General features: G+C 42.7%; 1 non-coding gene across 1 annotated transcript; it reads right to left on the bottom strand.

Annotated features, from left to right (window-relative positions):
- Positions 1-8,571: 8,571 nt before the first annotated feature.
- Positions 8,572-8,644, bottom strand: Trnav-cac (transfer RNA valine (anticodon CAC)). The gene has a single exon. It is a non-coding gene; the product is annotated as a tRNA-Val (tRNA).
- Positions 8,645-21,600: the final 12,956 nt, after the last annotated feature.

The raw sequence follows: 21,600 nt of genomic DNA on the forward strand, positions 1-21,600 counted from the left end.
GACGAGTCGGGTGTTTGCTGTGGTCGGTCCGGCCTTAGGACGACGTCCTCGGGTTTGTTTGTGGGCGTTTTTGTGCTTGCGTGTGGCGTGTGTGACACTTCTGCATCGGATGTACCCATCTGTTCCACGTTTTCTTGGCTCTTCCTGAGGCCTTTTATTTTCGTTTTTGCTGGCTTTTGCCGTCCTACGTTATTATCTTTTCTCTCGTCGTCAGACTCTTCCAGTATGCGCGCTAGTTTGCTCTGCATTTCTTGATGCTGATTTCGCGCATCTCGCCGAACGTCAGCGGTGTGTTGCTGCGGGTAGCATTCATCTCACGCTAGGTGAGGAGAGCTCTACGTCATAGTAACGTACCCACTACGTCATTATGGCGTAAATAAACCTAGATCGACTTCATGCGTACGTATATCGGTCTTTGCAGTTGTACCACAGAGGTTGCACGGTAACGTGGAAGCTAAATGTAAATACACATGTACAAACGAAATGACAGCAGTTGTGTGGTATGCTCATCCCAGTTGAATTACTTATTAAGCTGTAATCTCAACAGTTTTCGATGTTGTTGTGTGTTTCTTGATGTAATGAATGTCTGAACGAAGGAACCAAAACAATAACAAAAGCCAAAAATAGCGTCTAGTCATTTAAAAAAGAATCCGATTAATTGTGCATAAATCATGCGGATAGAAACGTGAAATAGAGGGAAATTAAAGTGTTTCGTATTTTTATAAAAGCCAATAAATTGTACATAATTCTTCTGGACAGATACGTTAAACTGAGAAATTAATGTGGTTCCAAATATAATTCGGAATATTGATGGAATTTTAATTTTGCCTTCATGCTGTAGATCAGCACAGACACTTTTGCTCTTCAGAAATAAGTTATTCCTGATGAATATAATGTACTGACCTCTTATAACACATCTCATTATTTTTCTTCATATGTTGTATACTGTGAAAAAAACAATGACATCCAAGTTACATTTACCAGAATTTTAAGCAACTGAAAGCAGTGAGTGCTGTTGCCATTTTCAGCTACTTTTTGTATGACTTAGGCAATGTGGAAATAGCTATAGTAATCATGCCAAACACCCCCAAAATTAATAGCATGTCTGTTGAGAGAATAAACTAACACAGTATTCCACCATCGCATATGAAACATCGCTTAGTGCTGCTAAAACTGTGGGCTTTTGTGGCTATTTTGTCAAGTAGTTCACCCATTGTGACAGCCAGTGTTCCAACATCATTTGGCAACTACTAGGAGACTTACTTTTTTATAGTTGATACTGCTTACATATTAAAATGTAACAATTATAGACGAAATATCATTGTTTTTTCACAGTATACAGCGTATAAAGAATGAATGCAAAATTAAAACTCCAGAAACATTCCGAATTATCTTTGGAATCACATTAATTTCTCGGTTTAACGTTTCTGCCCGGAAGAGTTATGTACAATCCATTGGCTTATATAAAAATACGAAACACTTTAATTTCTCCCTATTTCACTTGTCTGTCCACATGATTTATGCATAATTAATCGGATTTTTAATGACTACTCGCTTTTTTTGATTTTCGTTGTGGTTATGGCTCCTTCTTTCAGATATTCGCTATATTCATGTAACACACAATAACATCCTACATTCTTGGGATTAGAGCTTAATAATTAATTATTTCAGTTTTTGTCGACACAATCATGCACAATTCATGGGATTTTTCAAAAAATGACTACAAGCTTTTTTTTTACTTTCGTTAACTCATGAAATAATCAATAACATCTAAAATTCTTTGGATTACAGCTTAATAATTAATTATTTCACGTTTTTTCCAAATGATTTCTGGACGATTCACGGATTTAAAAAAAGACTGCAAGCGTTTCTTTTTTTCTTTCGTTATGGTTCCTTCGTTCAGACATTCATTATGTTCAAGAAACACACAATAACATCCAAAACTGTTGGGATTACAGCTTCATAAGTAATTCAACTGGGCTGAACATATCACATTTAGCTTTCACGTTACCGCGCAACCTCTAACTGCAAAGATCGATACAGGTACTCATGAAGTCGATTTAGGTTTATTTACGTCACGATGACGTAGCGTTATGTCACTATGACGTAGGGCTCTCCTCAGCTAGCGTGAGATGAAAAATGCTACCCTGTTGCTGCCGGGTCCGGCGGCTGGCTGGCCGCAGCTGTTTCCTGGCCGGGGGCGCCAATCTCCGCGATCCTCTGCTGCCGAGCGGTGTGGAACGGGAGGAGGCGGGGGGCAGGGCCGGCTCGTTTTCCATTCGGTGCTCGCCCTTCGAATCGCAGCTGAGCTGTCGCTTCTTCCCCGCGTCAAGGCCGGGGTTGCCGACTGGGTCTCTGTGTGCGCAGCTAACGGTGCCGCACTTCTGCCGCCGCTACAACGGCAGCTACGACCATGACCGACGCTTCGCCCGTTAACGCTCCAGCGTAACTGGTAGGGGTGGGCAAGAAATCGCATTATCTGTTACAAATCACAGTGACTGAGAAGTCACAGATATCACAATAACAACTTTACTGAATCTGGCTGCAATTTCACTCACAACTAGGAGTCGCAACTGACTTTCACAGTCATCATCGTGGGGCGCAACCCCGAATCCTACCGAAACCTGGTAGGTAAGCAGGTAACAGGACCGAATCCTCCCAAACTGACACAATGCGACAGTGCATTGTGTGCGCTAATGACAGCTGCCTGCGGCCATTTCGCAGTTCTCAGCGACAGAGCATGCCTGCGGCCACTTCGCAGTTCGCGGCAGATCGTTGTAGAGTGAACATGTCCTCAGACGATCTTACAGTTCCAGTAAATAGGAAGGGGAGGAGAGCGTTGGTTTTCAAAGGTAACACATTCGGTTTTCGAAAACTACAGAAAGGTGGTCGAACGCGATGGACGTGCAGCATTAATGGATGCAGAAGTTTTGTTAAAACTATTTCTATTCAGGAATCTGGATGTCGTGGAGTGTCAAGAAGAGCGCAATCATGAAGAAATGCCTCATAACCAAATTCAGAGGCAGGAAATCATTTCTAACCTAAAGAGAAAAGACATAGAAGATATTTATGAGGTCCGTCTTCTCGTTTTTGAACAACAAGAAAAGTTCGTCGTATCAGTATGTATTTCAAAGCGTTTTCGATAAATGTAGTAATATAGGTTTCAACTTTTCACCATCAATTCCTGATTTTGAAGAGAGCATAATGAAAGCCGGAAGTGAGGCTGTAAATGATTCCAATTTATAAAAATAAATATCAAAATAATAAAAGCAAAACTTTTAAACATATAATACACGCGAAAATTTTTTACATCCTCTACTGTAACTTCATATGCTTTCCTTTGCCTGCTTGGAGTATTCATAACGTTTAGAACTGCTACCTGCTTCAAACGGGAGGATTCGGTCCCATCGTTTTTCAGACCCTTGCGGGAGTGGGATTATTCGGTACCATTTTTCTAACCGCGGAAGGATTCGGGGTTACGCCCACATCGTGTGCCATCTGTTGGCCGAATTTCGTACTTCTTCCTGTGAATCTATTGTCTATCTGCGATTTCAGTGACAAGTTGCAAGTAGAAGTCACAAGTAGCAGCTAAAAACCGCAGTTAACATTCAACGTCGTGTGCCATCTGACAGCATAAGTTCGTAGTACTGTTTTTCTTTGCGACACGCTATCGAATCTATCTGCGATTCCCTTGACAAGCCCCAGCTAGAAGTAGCAACATTAGATGCCGTGTGCGACCTGTTATCCTACGCCCGCACTACTTTCTGATAACCTTGTGTCTCACGATATGGATGTATTACATGCTTATGGTCGAAGAAATGAACCAAAAAGCTCATTTGCTCTGAGAAAAAGTTTATACTCGGTTGAGAATTGGTACAGCCGAGTAATGTGAAGGTCGAATAAAGGTTGTGCTAATAGATAGACCTGTAGCGTAGCCTGGAATTTTCGTAATATATTTAAACACACTCCTCATCATAAAAGCTAAAATTTCACGGTTGTCTCAAAAACAGATAATAGATGTCTCCGATGAGTATTTTGATGCCTATTTCACACATATGTCGTACATAAACTGCAAAAAATGCAATCTGGTGTCTACTATGTAATTTTTACCACGTGTTTAACAGCTGTACTCAAAAGACGAATATTTTTCCGGCAGTACAATATGCAGTTAAACTTTTGTCTGTATTTTAAAATATTGCATAAGTGCTGTTACCAGTTTCAACTTGTAACTGCAATATCAGTGCTTTCCACTGTTTTTACTTGCACATCATCAATCTTAAAACATGCCACCTTCCAACCTAAGCTAGACGTTGAGCTGCGCTACAGGTCAGTCTGTCACCTCAACCAACATTCAAGGTGGGAGGGATAGACGGATCAGCATCACTCCCCAGCAAGTCTATCATTGAAACATGGCAGAACATTTTGGGGTATGGGATGAGTGGTGAGAATGGAATTTTGGTTATTCAATCACAGTACAGTTCACATTTATTTATCATCCCTTTCAAATCGCATAATAATTTCAATGACACACTGTACCAATACTCATTTTTGCACACTTTTGTTATCAGTTATGGCTCTTTTACGCTGCGAATTCTTAGAGTCGCTTTGAACCTTCACGATTTTCTCTTCTAGAGATGTGGATGGGTACATAGAGCAGTCAGTAATCGAGCTGGAAACTTTTATATTGCTACTAATTACTAGCAATATAATTCACATTATACAACTGCTAATACTTCTGGTAATGGAAGCCCTTTAGTGGGGGGAGGTTTCACACTTCACACAAACGATCCCCCTACGTGCATTCACAAACTTAGAAACTAACCTTACTTCTGAAGAAGACTGTGTAAAGGAGGTGTGGCAAATTTTCCAGTTGTGCTGTCACTGATGTTCTGAAATATCGCTATATCGAGTGACCGATAATGTGGTTCAGATACTTGTGAACGTAACAACGTGGTCAGAATCCGTATTCTAAACATGAACACCTATGGTCGTGTGTGGTAATTTGCGTTATGATTGTCAACATCACACATCAATATTTTCACCCTTTTTTCCATTAGTTTAAACTAAAGCCAAAGAAAGAACATATGTAAAACAAACTTAATGCTGATGGTTTCGTCGAGATGAAATTTTGTCTGTGGGCAAGCGTATCTTCCGTATATCATGTAACAACTAAGGAATAATCGTTGGAAATATTAATAAAACCATTTTAGGAACTGTTTGTCAGTAGGGGTTACTGAAACATTACATTAGGCCCTCACAAATAATTGGCTATACAGGCGAGAATGTGTTTCTGGGTTGCATTGACAAAGTTCACTTCTCACTTGCGACTCATGGCAGTGTAACATCTACGGCGATAAATCTCAGAAATTGCGTAAATCACAGAAATCGCAGTAGTAGCATAAGTCGCAGAAATCGCGTAAATTGCAGGAGTAGCAAAAATTCCAGAAGTCGCAGAAATAGCGCAAGGATACAAGTTGTGAATTCGTTAATTGCGATTCTTAATTCTAACAAGGCCCCCGGAGTAGACAACATTCCATTAGAACTACTGCCGGCCTTGGGAGAGCCAGTCCTGACAAAACTCTACCATCTGGTGAGCAAGATGTACGAGACAGGAGAAATACCCTCAGATTTCAAGAAGAATATAACAATTCCAATCCCAAAGAAAGCAGGTGTTGACAGATGTGAAAATTACCGAACTATCAGTTTAATAAGTCACAGCTGCAAAATACTAACGCGAATTATTCACAGACGAATGGAAAAATTGGTAGAAGCCGACCTCGGGGAAGATCAGTTTGGATTCCGTAGAAATGTTGGAACACGTGAGGCAATACTGACCTTACGAATTATCTTAGAAGAAAGATTAAGGAAAGGCAAACCTACGTTTCTAGCATTTGTAGACTTAGAGAAAGCTTTTGACAATGTTGACTGGAATACTCTCTTTCAAATTCTAAAGGTGGCAGGGGTAAAATACAGGGAGCGAAAGGCTATTTACAATTTGTACAGAAACCAGATGGCAGTTATAAGAGTCGAGGGACATGAAAGGGAAGCAGTTGTTGGGAAGGGAGTAAGACAGGGTTGTAGCCTCTCCCCGATGTTGTTCAATCTGTATATTGAGCAAGCAGTAAAGGAAACAAAAGAAAAATTCGGAGTAGGTATTAAAATTCATGGAGAAGAAATAAAAACTTTGAGGTTCGCCGTTGACATTTTAATTCTGTCAGAGACAGCAAAGGACTTGGAAGAGCAGTTGAATGGAATGGACAGTGTCTTGAAAGGAGGATATAAGATGAACATCAACAAAAGCAAAACAAGGATAATGGAATGTAGTCTAATTAAGTCGGGTGATGCTGAGGGAATTAGATTAGGAAATGAGGCACTTAAAGTAGTAAAGGAGTTTTGCTATTTGGGGAGCAAAATAACTGATGATGGTCGAAGTAGAGAGGATATAAAATGTAGACTGGCAATGGCAAGGAAATCGTTTCTGAAGAAGAGAAATTTGTTAACATCTAGTATAGATTTAAGTGTCAGGAAGTCGTTTCTGAAAGTATTTGTATGGAGTGTAGCCATGTATGGAAGTGAAACATGGACGATAAATAGTTTGGACAAGAAGAGAATAGAAGCTTTTGAAATGTGGTGCTACAGAAGAATGTTGAAGATTAGGTGGGTAGATCACGTAACTAATGAGGAGGTATTGAATAGGATTGGGGAGAAGAGAAGTTTGTGGCACAACTTGACTAGAAGAAGGGATCGGTTGGTAGGGCATGTCCTGAGGCATCAAGGGATCACAAATTTAGCATTGGAGGGCAGCGTGGTGGGTAAAAATCGTAGAGGGAGACCAAGAGATGAATACACTAAGCAGATTCAGAAGGATGTAGGTTGCAGTAGGTACTGGGAGATGAAGGAGCTTGCACAGGATAGATTAGCATGGAGAGCTGCATCAAACCAGTCTCAGGACTGAAGACCACAACAACAACAATTGTGATAAATCGCAGTTAAGAATTGCAGTTACCAAAGTAGCGGTCACAGAAATCACTGATATCGGAAAATCGCAGTTTGCCCATCCCTAGTAGCTGGCATTGCCATTCTCTTGCGGAGCGTTCGTGCCTTCCGTGCGTGGCAATTGCGCCGGTCGTTTGCTCCTTAGGCAGTTTGCTTCCATGTGCTCCGTGGAATTGTATACTGAGCACGTCTGAGGCTAGCAGCTGTACTGCACCACCACCCGTCTCCTCGTATCATTACGAAAGACGGCACATGCTTTCTAACACTATTGCGAAGGACCTGACGCCTGAGTCGGCTTTGTACCTCTATCCCGCACCCCAGAAATCGCAGTTCACGGAAAGCACGTCTCCATACAGTCTTGGGCATCATGAGACTTCGTCGTCCGGCACCTCGAAGGGCAGACTGTGCACGGCGAACGAGATCTTGACGTCGCGTCCCAGTGTTTAAATTTTCGTATCCACCTTGGGTGGTCACCAGAGTTTCACAGCATGTCAGTGTCAACTATATGAAAAGGCTGAATACTGTGAAGACAGGCATCAGTTCTTCAAATTCGTCCTTCCTCTATCCTTAGTTCGTGGAACACCCACTCTTCTATTTCGAATGGCGTTGGCCTTGAGTATTCACTATCGGAATGGAGTTGCGGCGTGGTGTTTGACCGGTTATCCGTAGTCAAGTTTACTGTGGACTCACCAAATCGTCAATGAATGACGGCAGCGAACAACTACGGCTGGCGCGGCGCGGAAGCCAGCAGGTGGCGAACGTGGTCTCGGCGGCTGGGAAGGCCTCGATACATGCGAAGCACAATGGAGCAGCGGCACACGTCTTCACAGGCGGGCAGACAGCCAAAAACTACAGACACACTCGTTTGTTTTTCTTGTAATTGCCAACATGCATCTCTCCTTTGCTCACTGCGCGTCCTACAGCTTCCGAATGGTTTTCGCTTTAAAATTTCATGTCTTACTGCGGCCAGTTAAAAACTGGTATTTCACTCAGCTTGAAAACTTCCGATTTCAAAATATCGTAAACTTAATTCTGAAAACCCTGTTTAGTTTACTAGAAAAGCTCCATGATATATGTACGCGTCTGTTCATTTCTTTTCTGTTCTCATAGTCGTTTACTTCTCGCTTTCTAAGTAAAGATTACAGAGCCTTCTTTCAGCTTCATGCTGCAATTAATAGTCCGTTTCTTTTGCTAAAACGCCTGCAACTTCCTAACTTTCTGCCTGGATGGAATTACCTTTGTAGAGATCCTCCTCTTTTGCACTAATTACTCTTATGCTTCTACGTCAGATCCTACCTCTTGCGACACTGTTTCCAGCACTGCTCAGGTCACATCATCAGTTGTATCTGCACGCCAGTAAATCCCTCGGAACCTGACGATTTTCCCCTCAAATTCTCAGCACCACTGTTCAGTCAACAAGTTACTCTAAATACTCGTACACCATGAAGCAACATTAATGTGTGCCTTCTGAATCTCGTAGTAACTTAACAGTTATAGTGGTAAGGCCTACGTAGAACACTGTTTCGAAGCTCATGTAATTCATATACCAAGCATTAAAAATTAAAATACGACCTGTGTTTCCGCCCGGGATCGAACCGGGGACCTTGCGCGTGTGAGGCGCACGTGATAACCACTACACTACGGAAACCTCGTGTGTGCTGCCTCCTTTATCATAGTATGCTTACTGAAAAGTACGGTATGAGGTGCATGAGTGAGGAGTTGGGGGGCGGGGGGGGGGGGGGGGGGAGAGGAATTCGAAAACAGGACGAATTTCAGTTATTAATGTCTTATCAAAGTGTGTGCTGTAGCACGTAACACACATTTCGAGTTTTTCACGTTAATAACTGGCTTAGGGACATATTTTATAGTGTTATCGAAATAGAAGACAAAGATACACGTAAGCAGCACACATAATGGGGCTATTAATTTTTAGTTTTTCGCTTTGTTATCGTGTTTCCTGTTGCGTAGGAACCCCACGTTATCGTAATACAAACTTTTTGCAAGTTTTCTTAGTCATTAGATACAATGTCGTTGTTTAATTTCTGAGAGTTGTTAATGAATTTATTGTGCAATGCTTTTCCTTGCGCGCACGCGTTTGTGTGTTTGTGTGTGTGTGTTTGTTTGTGTGTGTGTGTGTGTGGGGGGGGGGGGGGGGGGGGGAGAGAGAGAGAGAGAGAGAGAGAGAGAGAGCGAGAGCGCGAGATTCTTATTCTCTTCTGATGTGTACTTGACGTAGTAACTTTCCTTCCACATTATCATCTGAGATGAATGAAACTCAGGGACAACTGTTGATGTTTTCGTGCCCTCTACAATATAATTCTGTTTCAGATTACCTAATGATTGGTATTTGGGCAGGAACATGTTGTGGCAATATGCAGTGTCGGCACGGAACAATCCCGTAACATTCATTTAGAGCTGTGCAACTATCTCTACACAGAAGACAAATGCACCTACTACATGAAGATGAAAACAAAAATTGTACATGAATTATGTGGAAGAGATCAGTTTTTTAAAAAGGAGAAACCTTTTGAAAATAGATACAAGTATTGAAATAATTATCAGCATATCAGCGTCAAACAAAAGAATTGCGTGCCTGGTTTTAATGGAGAACCTCCTAACAGCTGAAGCTGTGTTACATTTGTATTTGTCACTGGCACCAATTTTGATGAGAAGTGGTGTTTTTTTTTTGTTTTTTGTTTTTTTTTTTTTTTTTTTTTTAAGGATGTAATTGTAAAACTGTTCCTTGAAACTGTATGTCACAATTACAATCCCCCTTAATTGTATGTTACAAGATGCGGTTTCTTTCCTTTGTCGAGAAGTCATTTAGGAAAAAAACCTTTCATATTTCGCTTTATAGCTTGGACTGGAGAAATGGAACTTGCAAGTTTTAGAAAGTCCACGAAAACATTAAGGACATGCAGACTGTATGCAGTTGAAGAATTTACACCATTTTTCATGTAAAGTTAAATCTAACTGACGTAATGTTCCAGTAGCTTAGAATCAAGAACACTGACACTCTTGGATTGTAGGTATTGAACGCACAGCAAGACATCTGACGATGTTTGTCATGTTTTCAAATTTCATTTTTGAGCAATGCAATTATCATCGATATGTCGCAATTTTTGTAAATTTAATATCGGATTCTGTGGGACAGTTCAGTGACTGTATTACTTTTAGTGTTATGATGTTATCTTTCAACCTATCATGTAGAGACAATAAGAACGGGTAAAACTGTATCATGTACTTCCGCAGTAGGTGTTTCCTCATTCCACTGTTGAAATACAGGGATGGAACACAGACATCGTGAAGTAAGAGAACGAAAGATCCACTTCCGAGAGCTCGTATGCAAAGAACAGTCTTGCAAGGACTGGAGAAGGTTTATGTGGTTGGGGGATGAAGTACAACTTTACAGCAAGAAACTCTTTAATAAGCAGCTGTAAACCAGGAGCAAGCTCAGCCATCTACTTTTGCAAAATCTCAAATGTTACTGGTAATTAATATGAACAAACACACGGAACTATTTAAATCCCTCTGCCCTAAATGTGTATATAACAAAGAAATTGAAAATCTGCGTCTCTCTGTGGTTTTCTTGTCTTATTTTGTCCATTGTAGAGTTTGTTGCCGTTCTGTAGTTCTTGTGGTTTTCTTTGCTCCAGGTTTTGTGGCTTTTTTTTATTCTGTCCCTTGTGGACTTGTTTTATAGGAAAAAGGAACGGATGACCAAGCAGTTTAGTCCCTTCCCCCCCTCCCTCCTTAAACGAACCAACCAACCTGCAGTACTGCTGTTTCGACATCGAGCATTAATAAGTATCGCCACCCTGCTGGCGGGAAGCTGTGCAAAATATGGGCCGGACAGCCAGCTATTGTGAAGTTTTTGTTTATTTTATGCTTCAGCGATGAAAATATGTTAACAAATTTGTTTGTGTGGCCAGTATGTTGTTCATCTCAGAACAAAGAATATCCCCCGAAGTTGACAATAGTAGTATCTCCAGGAAATGGAATGAATTTTAAGAAAATTTTATAATTCCATAAAGTCTCGGAAGTGTATTCATTTATTTTCTGTGATTTGTCGTTAGTAGTAGTGTGTAGAAATTCAAGATGTTCGTTTTTGAGTACCATCACTTTTCCATTCACAGTGTTTTGGAATTAAGTAAGTAATTTCAGAGAACCGAGGTTACTCATGCCGTATCTTCATTAAATGTTCCAATAACATTTTCAATAGAATGAGGAGCAAGCACACAGCTTCTGTTTCTTGTCCTACTACAATTTGTAGTGTGACGTGAAAACGGCTTCTCGCTCGTCGTTCGAACTTTGTTGTGTGACAAAATATCGTCAGATTTGAATCGCTAATAATTACGAGACAGATAATACGTAAACCGTGGTCGAGCTTTCAACGGGGAGATCATGTCTTTACGTGTTGGTCGCGTGCATCTCTATTTCTCTGTGGCGCTACCTTGTAAGTATAGCGCATGTGCTTGCTTGTTACAAATTAGCTTTGCGTGAAGTAATAAATTTGTGTAGTATGGAAATACGTTTTGTTAGAACTTTTATTTGAGTGTCACTGTGAAGAGCGTACGAAGCGCTATTAGGACCCAGAGCGAGACACTAAAAATATTCATCGGAATATAAATGAAAATCAATGTCAGACTGAAAATTACAAAGCAATGAAAGACATCGTCTCGTACGATTCGTAATTATGCTTGGAATTATAGAAAACGCAAGTCAGAGGAAAGCTCGCACCGAAACGAATCCAGAAAACCTAAAATGTCCAGTGTAGAGCGAATGAGAGAGCTACGGCAGCCTGGAAAAGGAAAGGAAAAAAATTCGCAATGTGCTGACGTAGCCGACACATTAGGTATACAGCTGCTAGCGACATTCAGTAGCGCTTGGATTTTTGATGGAAGTAACTGTACTAGGTCAGGAGTGGAGCTCTGATTGACAATATTCCCTAGCAGATCGCACTCACCTTAGTATCTTATAAAGTTCTTAGGGGTTGTTTTACTCATCGTATCGGGCAATCTGTCGCAGCATAAGTCCTGGAGACAGTTACTGCGAAATTCCAACTTCAAAAAAGTTAAAATTGAAAATCAATCTTGTATTATGTTTTTTACACACATTTATTCTACTGTAAAAACAATATTAAAGTACTATTACACAGGCAAACAATAAAAAACGAGCAGCTACATGCTCACTGCTCAAAACCCAAAACCAGACTAACTCTCCCTGCAAACATGGCATTCACTATTTATATTTTCTTAACAATCCCGAACAATCCTCAGCATTGTTTAAGATGAACATTTGATTAATTGACAATAAAAATTTATACGAAAAAACTGAAAATACATATGCAAACGTATGTCTGCTCAGTACAGTAAGTACACTATGATATTAGTACATGTCTGTTATTTCTTTCGAGAATAAGCTCTCACATAAGAAATTACAATAATACATTTATATTTTTCATTAATTACTAGGCTCTCCCTTCACGGGAATTATTCCCTTCATATACAGAGATTCTACACTTTGAACTGAAATAGATTAAACAGTTATTTTCTCAGTTATAAGTTTTTCTGTATGAGTTTCGTATTTTGTTTACATGTGCAATCCTGAATTAGACTGGGAAACGTTCATTTTAAATAGGCTTTAATGGGCTGTTACGTTTCAATCTTCTGTCCCAGGCGACGGACTTTGTCTCTTCTGCAGTAAGAAACTGGTTTACGAAAGGGACAGTAGGGAAGCCACAGACAATGAAAGTCGGGGTAGTCTGGCGAAACATAATCGGAAATGAGCACACGAATTCAGAGGTAGCCCTGTCACAAGTTTTCATACGTTGTTACACACGGAATGTAGCCGCTGGCGACCATACTTGCTGTAGGACCAATTGAAAGTACACAAGATGACTCACAAACCCGTCTTCAGTACGAAGACCAGTCCCCAGAGAGCGCACAGAAATGAAATAGCGGGTATCGCTACAGCCAGAGAAACTAACCATGGGCCACGCTAACAGCAACAGGAGTCGGCCAAAACGGCTTACTACCATACATGCCGGTCTACGGCATTAGTACCTTGCTGTACATACGTAGCACTAATGTAGACGTAACCATCGTAATTGCGGAGTGGTTCAGAAACATCGCGAGTGATTCCCGGCGACTAAATCTATGCAGTTCCAGGGCAGTGGGAAGCACTAGTCATTAAATGGCAGTAACTGCCGTACACTGAACTCTGCGATGCTGACTCCTGTAGAAACTGCAATGGAATGCAGGCTGGAGATGCTGAAGCAGACGCTATATGACGAGTCGGTCCTTGGCTCGAGGAGATGGTGCAGTTTAAACAGAATTATAATTCCTGCAGTTCCTAAGAGGGAGAGAAAAATCTTACCTGTCTTCTTGATTCGTCCTTGCTGCTGGAAATCTATAGACGAAGTAAACACTCACTGTTGGGGATTAATAAAATTTAACCCCTCAGCAGGTGAGGCCAACGCGTGGTTGGCCTGTGGTGTGGTTCATGACCCAGTCCTCGTATCAGCCGGTTGCAGGAGTGGCCCGCTTTCTCGTAGAACCTCCTGGCGATGGCGCAGATCCTATCTCGGAGCGGCAGGATCCCGGTGTCCTCGTGGAGTTGGTGCGTCGAACAGCGCCTCGTAAGATGGGGGGGGGTTGCTATTCTGGTTATTTAAAGGCCCGGTCGATGAGCTACAGTGCACCTCCGCGGTACGCGAAAACGATCTCGTAGCCAACCTAACAGGGGTGAGAGGTGGAACTGTTCCTGCTGTTGTTGCCTTCCGGAGTTCCGACCCTCACGTTAGGCGGGAAGAATTCTCAGAAACCGGGAGAACCGAGTGTGCCTCCGCCACCGCGTGGGTCCAACGACGATTTGAAATAGTGACCTGTAGAGCAAGCTACATTTCGCCATCTTGGCCGTTTTCTATATTAATTAAACAGGGAATGCTAAAATTATTCTGCCACTTCTAACCGATGGTCCTCCACGTAGACAATACCTCAGTAGTGTCTGTGGATTTGGGAAAATTAATTTAGTAGTATTAATTCAATGATCAAGTTTTATGAGTTGTTAATTATTAGGCTGGTCGGAGACGGGTATCAGTTTACTTTGAATTTTACATAGAGTTCGAATCTGTGCTCAGAATTAAAGGATTAGTGTTATTTCTCTCTCTTGTTTTATGGTGAGGACTAGTCTGGACAGATGCTGTGGCGTTGCCACGTGCTTGACAAGTCCAGCCATGTGATTTACCTATCCCGTAATCATTATACTATCCTGTGTAACCAATGTATTCAAGAGATAGTTAAATTACATATTAATGCGAAACACTTGTCATGATTTTATCCCCACGTTTTCAGGAAAGATCCTCATCATGGACCCTAACTGCACGAACTGAAATTTTTTGCAATCTGACATTCCGAAAACAACGCTTCGTTTAATTATGAGGTACAGTTAGTTGTTTTAAAAGACACACACACTGTGTGAAATGCCATAGTCGCCTCAAAAGATTGAACTTTGAGCTGGCGAAGTTTTTCGACTAAAAATGAGGCAATGTTTAATTAAACACTACTTAGCCTAAGAAATTATTTGTTTTTTACTACTTATGTGTCTCCTAAGATCCCTACACTTAACTTTCAGCCTCAATTTCGCAACGCCCTTCTTCAAAATGAGAATAATTTTTCTTTGATTTATCTTACAATTTAACCATTCCCGTTTTTCCACTGTTACAATTACCTCTCGTAACTATAGTTATGCTCGAGAAATTTGTATTACTTGCAGAAAATAGTAGTCAATAGAAAGAAAACAAGACAATAACTCCTCTTTCTTCCTATTCCCACCATAATCTCCCTCCACACGTCCAACAATGAAACGAGTCTTTGATTTTAATAACGTGCCGCTTGGAAACGTTTCATTCAACCGTCGGGTCCTGACGATAACACTGTACGCTTTTGAAACTGAAATTATTTGCCATTGTTAAAGTAACCAGAAATGTATGTTGGTTGCTGTAGAGAAATAAATCTAATTAAACTTAATCAAAATATTTTAATATTAAATTCCTAGAGTAATATCCCATACATGTGTACAAAATTTAAAAGTGCCTGCCGCACACGATCTTTTGCTGGACAGGTAGTAACCCTGCAGATCCCGAGTCACGGCCACTGTTTTGTACGTATCTGCTGTTCTGCATTGCTTTTTTTTTTTTTACCGCCGGTTGTTCAAAAATACCCTTCTTCTATGATTCAACGAGGAACGGTTATCGCGTCTTTCTTTGTTTAGGTTGGTTAAGTCCATGGAATATAAGGACCGAAGTTGAGAATCTTACTGAGGTAATGCTGTGCCATCCTCAGGGCACCACGCTACCAAGCCTAACCGATCAATACGAGGGTTGGACCTTTATAGAGGCAACTATTTATTTACAATTCGTACAAAATAGATACATGTTTTAAAGTTTTACTGAAATTCAGAGTAGTCACCAGCATTGTGTATAACCCGTTCCCAGCGATGTGGAGGTCGTAGGGTACTCTTAGCAGTGCCAGTTGTGTTGACAGTTCGAGCGGTGCGGTCTGTTGCCCGACGAATTTGTAGCATTTCTGAAGAGAATACCGTGAAGTGTTTTCTTCCGTTTAGAAATCGAGTTGAACTCACGAGGGCTTCAGTCAGGGGAGTGCAGTAGCTGGTATAGCACTTAGCAGCCCCATCAGTCAAACAAATAAGTAACAGCTTGCACTGTAAGTGCTTGAACATTGTCCTGCAAAATGATAGTCAAGTCATGCAGAAACTGTCATCACTTCTGTGTCTAAGCTGGTCATAGGTTGTGTTCCCATGTAGGGAAAAGTGTCGGCTTAGTTGTTCAAAAACATTTTCTGAGCGAGAGAGACAAAATATTTTTCAAGAGTACTGGAAAATGCGAGACTTACAGAGGCACCGTGATTACATCGCTGCTAACATGACAACCGTGCAGCCAAGGTACCGCTATCAGAAGGAAGATAGTCGGCGTCGTCTTCACACTGCTTTTCATTTTTATCATAATGGTGGAAAAGCAAGAGTTTGTAAACAGTTTTTGCTGCTACTTTAGATATAAGCGGACGAATGCTCGAACTGTTGAGGAAAAGAGAACTTCTGCTGAAGGAGGAGTTATTTCCACTGATTTACGGGGAAAACATAGCAAACAACGGTCTGTGTCAACAGAAATAAAAGAATACATTTGAATGCAGATCAGCTCAGTTCCGAAGATTCCTATCATTACTGCCGTGCGAGAACTTCTAAACATTGCATTGAAGGTGGTAAAACAATAAGTGACCTTTATAGAGATTACAAAAAGATTTGCGAAGAAAAGAAGTTGTAGTATGGAGATTACCTCATGTGTTACACAATTTTACCAGAGAATTTAATCTGGCTTTTTTTTTTACCCCGAAGAAGGATCAGTGTAAGCTCTGCATCAAGTCTGAAAATGCATCTAATGAAGAAAAAGAAAAATTTGCAGTGCAATATGAGAACTTGAACGCTAACCACTCGGGTGCGGGCGCTTCCTGGTAAAAAACGGCCACGCGCAGGTATATATATATTTGACGATCGAAATTATCTTGAGATTTTCTCAATAACGCTTGAGAAGTACGCGCTACTGCTTACACATTTTGTTGTCCTAATGGAGTACTACGAGTGCACGAAGTTTGCAGTAAATCCGCGATCCAAACGTCGTGGCCTCCCCTTGTGTGTTTGATCGACGGTCGAATGTGATGGCCCGGAGGCTCGGCACGAGAATTTCGGAAACTGCACGACTTTTCGGGTGTTCGAGGAGTACTGTGGTTACTGTTTTCAACAAGTGGCGAAACCAAGGTGAACCCACGTCCAGGCGTCGTGGGGTTGGGGCGGCCACATCTCATTACAGACGTCGCACGTCGTAGGCTGGGCAGACTGGTAAAACAGGAAAGGCGGCGACCTGTGTGGTGGAACTAACGTCAGACTTAAATGCTGACCAGAGTTCAAATTTATCTCAACACACAGTGCGCCGAACACTCCTAACGATGGGACTCCGCAGCCGACGACCCATGCACGTGGCAATTTTAACACAACATCGGCAACTGCGACTGAGATGGACACGTGACTATCCGCGCTGGACGTTGGCGCAGTAGCAGAGCTTTGCATGGTTTGATGAATCCCGATACCTTCATCATGCCGATGAGAGTGCGCGAATCCGTCGTTCTTCCAGAGGAACAGCTCATAGACATCTGTAATACGGGACGGAAACAAGCTGGCGATGACTCCATTATGCTATGGAGAACATTCACATTGGCCATGACGCCCAAGAAGCATCGTACACTGGTTGCAGACAACGCACACCCCTTTACGACGATCAAGTTTCACGACATCGACGCTATTTTTCAACAAGATAATGCACCATGTCACAAGGCTAGGAGTTTGATGGAGTGGTTCGAGGAACACAGTGGCGAGTTCCAGTTGATGTGCTGGACCCTAACTTGGCGGAACTGAACCCGATCGAACGCTTCAGGGATATGATTGAACGTAGCGCTGGAGCTCACAGCTCCTCTCCTATGAATTTACGGGAATTAGGTGACTTTCGTGTGCCGATGGGGTTCCAACTCCTTCCAGCGACCTATCAAAGCCTCTTTGCTTCCATGCCACGACGTGTCTCCGCTGATATCCGCGCCAAACGTGGACATACCGGCTGCTGGATGGGTGGTCATAATGTTCTGGCGGTCAGTGTGTACCAGGATGGCGAGCAGAGATTTGAAACCTCCTCGTCCTAAAAATGGGCCCATTGCCTTAATTGAAGCGCCACCTGACTCGCTGGCAAAGACGTCATGGTTTTTTATAGAGAAGCAGAGGACCACCTTTGCGAAGTATCCGACTTAGTTCACTGTGGATAGTCCTGTGAACCTCGAAGATGTGGTTCTAGTTTATTCGAGTGTTTCGCGCATTCATAAAACAAATCTCTTCCTTAATTTTACAAACTGCGGCAGTTTCCATTCCGGCGCACAGGTTTTCTGGGTTTACAGCAGAGTTATCATTTTCACTTCACACAGTATTTCGACAACTTCTCATGTTGCGTCCAAAGTTCACAACTAAATGCGAGTGTGCGATAACGAGGTGTTTTGCAGCCAATAAAAAGGATAATGCGTAATTTCGGTTTTTAGTGCAGTATACTTGACCAAACTGCTTAGCATTTACCTGTGGCCGCTCCAGAACGGACAGGAAACAGGACACTGCGTATTCCAGGAACCAGGAGGAAACCATTACTTGGTATTACCAAGCAAAAATACAGTACAGAATTATGAGCTTTCCCGTTTGAAGGATTTCTCGATACACGGGTCAACTAGCCACAAGAAAGTAGTCTTCCTGGTGGGGACGCTTACTTTCGTGCTCCTGGCAAATCTAGTCATCCCCTTACCTTATTAAACAGTAATATAGGAAACCGGATTTGACGTCCTGCAAGGACACTGTGTCTTTTTCTGATACAACCACCTCTCTGTATGTGATAAGCAGGTGTCCATATCGATTGTTCTTCCTCGACAGCAGGTAGCCGTCCGCATACCGTTGCTCTTAGTGAGTCACGCAGTTCACAGCCAACTGCTATCAGCGACAGTTGTCAGTTTGCGTAACTGGGGAACAAAATGGTTCTAAGTCACATCAGCCTTATGTGTTATAAACAACGTGCTCTTACAAAGAACAGTAGAGTATCCTGAGTTAAGTCAAAATTTAGCGCCCAACGTGGGGCTCGAACCAACGACCCTGAGATTTAGAATGTCATGCCCTACCAACTTCTTTTATTATTTTTATTATTATTATTAATTTTTACCTTTGCCTCTCGCGGACGAGTGCTCTACCATTTTTTAAAGAAAGGTAGGAAAACAGAAACCTGTATTATTCACAGAACCATATTACGTCCTCATAAATTATAACTTTCCTGTCAGGAACCTCGATGCCGTCCTACCGCGCAGCATGAAATAACAACAAAGTGGGGCTACCTCCGGCACCCTTTAAAATAGTATTTGTAGATATTAAAACAAAATTCGAAGAAACATTCCATTGCTAACTGTGCTAGTGTTAATTCTTCCTGGGTCGCATACTCGGCGTAGATTTCCTTAGCAGATCACTTACTTTGTCGGTTTCACAACGGCAGCACCGCCGCTCATCTTTGCGCACCCAGCATACCCCAAGTATATGGCGGGTCTGGAAATACCGTTCCTAGGAAATTGGCATACCAGTCCTTGTACTTTCGTAGCCGTAACAGTTTGTGTGTCCACCTTACAAGTATTACCACTAATCCAGTACGCTCAGATGTGTTTTTCGATATTTGTAATGGACCGTCATATCTGTGATCCACGACACAGCGATTTTCTAATGACGCGAAAAATACTTTTCCTCTGGAAAAAATACTATGTCGGAAGAAATTGCTGTATATAAATGGCTCTGAGCACTGTGGGACTTAACTTCTGAGGTCATCAGTCCCCTAGAACTCAGAACTACTTAAAACTAACAAACCTAAGGACATCACACACATCCATGCCCGAGGCAGGATTGGAACCTGCGACCGTAGCGGTCGCGCGGTTCCAGACTGTAGCGCCTAGAACCGCTCTACCACCTCGGCCGGCATTGCTGTATATATAGTGCGCCACATGAGCGCTATTAACTTCCTTGCTAGAGTCCAGACAGCCAATGCTTCGCCGCAGACCATTCTGTGGTCGTCCGCATGCAGCATGCTGCATTGCTGACGCATGAGCGAATCCGCTAAATGTATTGCGTACTTTTTGTCATTCGTTGGGTATTCCCGGTTCACCACAATGAACCATGTTGACCTGACTGTTGTAGGTAGGTGCCGGCCGCGGTGGCCAAGCGGTTCTAGGCGCTTCAGTCCGGAACCACGCGGCTGCTACGGTCGCAGGTTCGAATCCTGTCTCGGGCATAGATGTGTGTAATGTCCTTAGGTTAGTTCGGTTTAAGTAGTTCTAAGTGTAGGAGACTGATGACCTCAGCTATTAAGTCCCATAGTGCTCAGAGCCATTTTTGGTGTACCGTGCGCCACACAACGTGCCAATTAACTGCTGGATGTTTCCGTTCCACCCTGTTCCGGGCGATCTGTCGAAGAAGCAGATGGTACACGTCCTACGATGTCGAATGTCGGGATGTCGATAAACGCTCTCGAATGTAACTGTGTTCAACGATGAACGTGCGCACATACGTTAACGGGGGCGATATATGGCCGACACTGACCGGGGGAAGATGCTATGTCGGTAGTAGTTCTTCGATGATCGTCCCCGTAAGCAAGTGAATGCTGTTGTGCCACCGTTTTAGCATAGTATTAATATACACGGCACGCGCCTTCTCGTAAACGTTCACTAAACCCTTCTCGCGCTGGGAGGGTAAGCGTGTTGTACTCTACCTTAAAGAGCTATCACAGGCTTACATTGTACCCAAAAGCCGCCTAGATCCTCATAGCCATCGTGCACGTCAAGGGGAGAAGGTGTGTCAGGTGGCACATCATGGGAGCGAGATGAGGGTTGACGAGTGACACTCGCTCAGCATATTCATCGACCGTAGGGCGTTTAGTTGTACTGACGTGCCGACTGAGCAACAGTCGTCGGTAGTTGTCCCGCAGTCGTTCCTGCCGCCTCCTTATGAAAGGTGACACCCAAACATCGGAGGATTTGCACCACAGGTGATGGTCCTTCCGATCCTGGGTCTCGTCCACGCTCCACGTTCATGAATTGTGATTTTCGGAAGTTGACCTCGTTGCCAGCTGCCATCCCATACGTCTGTAGCCAATCCAGTGCTGATTGAGTCTCTCCCTCATTCCGGACGAGGAACACAATGTCATCCGCATATGCTCTACATTTGAATGATAGATGCCGCAGGGAGATTCCGGTAAGACGGCGGCGAAGGCCCTCGGGGCACGGTCTTAAGGCGATCGCATATATGAGGTTCGACAAGGGGCAACCCTGTCTGACTGATCTAAGATCTTAAAATACTCTGTTCCTCCTCCGTTGATCATCATCGTTGATCTGGCGCGGTGCAACAGCCGCATCACTGCAGTGGCCAATAATGGCGAGACACCCATACTATTCAACACCGCCGCATGTACACATGTAAGCTTATCAGTCCGTCGCTTACATCGAAGACTACAAACCTTCTTTCCTTCCGGTCTGGGCAAGCTGTGCAGTGACTAGAGTACATGTAAAGCTTACTGGGACAGGGTGAATGCTAGTTACAATGAAGTCGATAATTCGATCGTAATATTGGCATTTTAATTTGATATTCCCCACAACTGACAAAATTTACAAAAAAATGTGAATCTTTGTCCACCCACACACACCTGAGAATGGCATATTAACAATTTGCAGTTACGCGCCCCTATTACCGGCAGCTGCGTTGATAAATACTCGGCACCTCGCGAGGATAACTTCTAGGTCGAGAATATTAGGTAAGTTGTTGGAAGTGGTTAGGCGTTGGTGAAAATCTCGCTTCTGAGCACACAAAGAGCTCTAACCGCAGAACTTTGCACGAAACACGCGTTGTTGCAATGCTGCGATACAGACCGTATATCTCCCTTCGAAGACGATGGCCAAGACGCCGTCTCCAAGTCCGTAC

Source organism: Schistocerca serialis, chromosome 9 (genome assembly GCF_023864345.2).
Source record: "Schistocerca serialis cubense isolate TAMUIC-IGC-003099 chromosome 9, iqSchSeri2.2, whole genome shotgun sequence".
NCBI classification, from domain to species: domain Eukaryota; kingdom Metazoa; phylum Arthropoda; class Insecta; order Orthoptera; family Acrididae; genus Schistocerca; species Schistocerca serialis.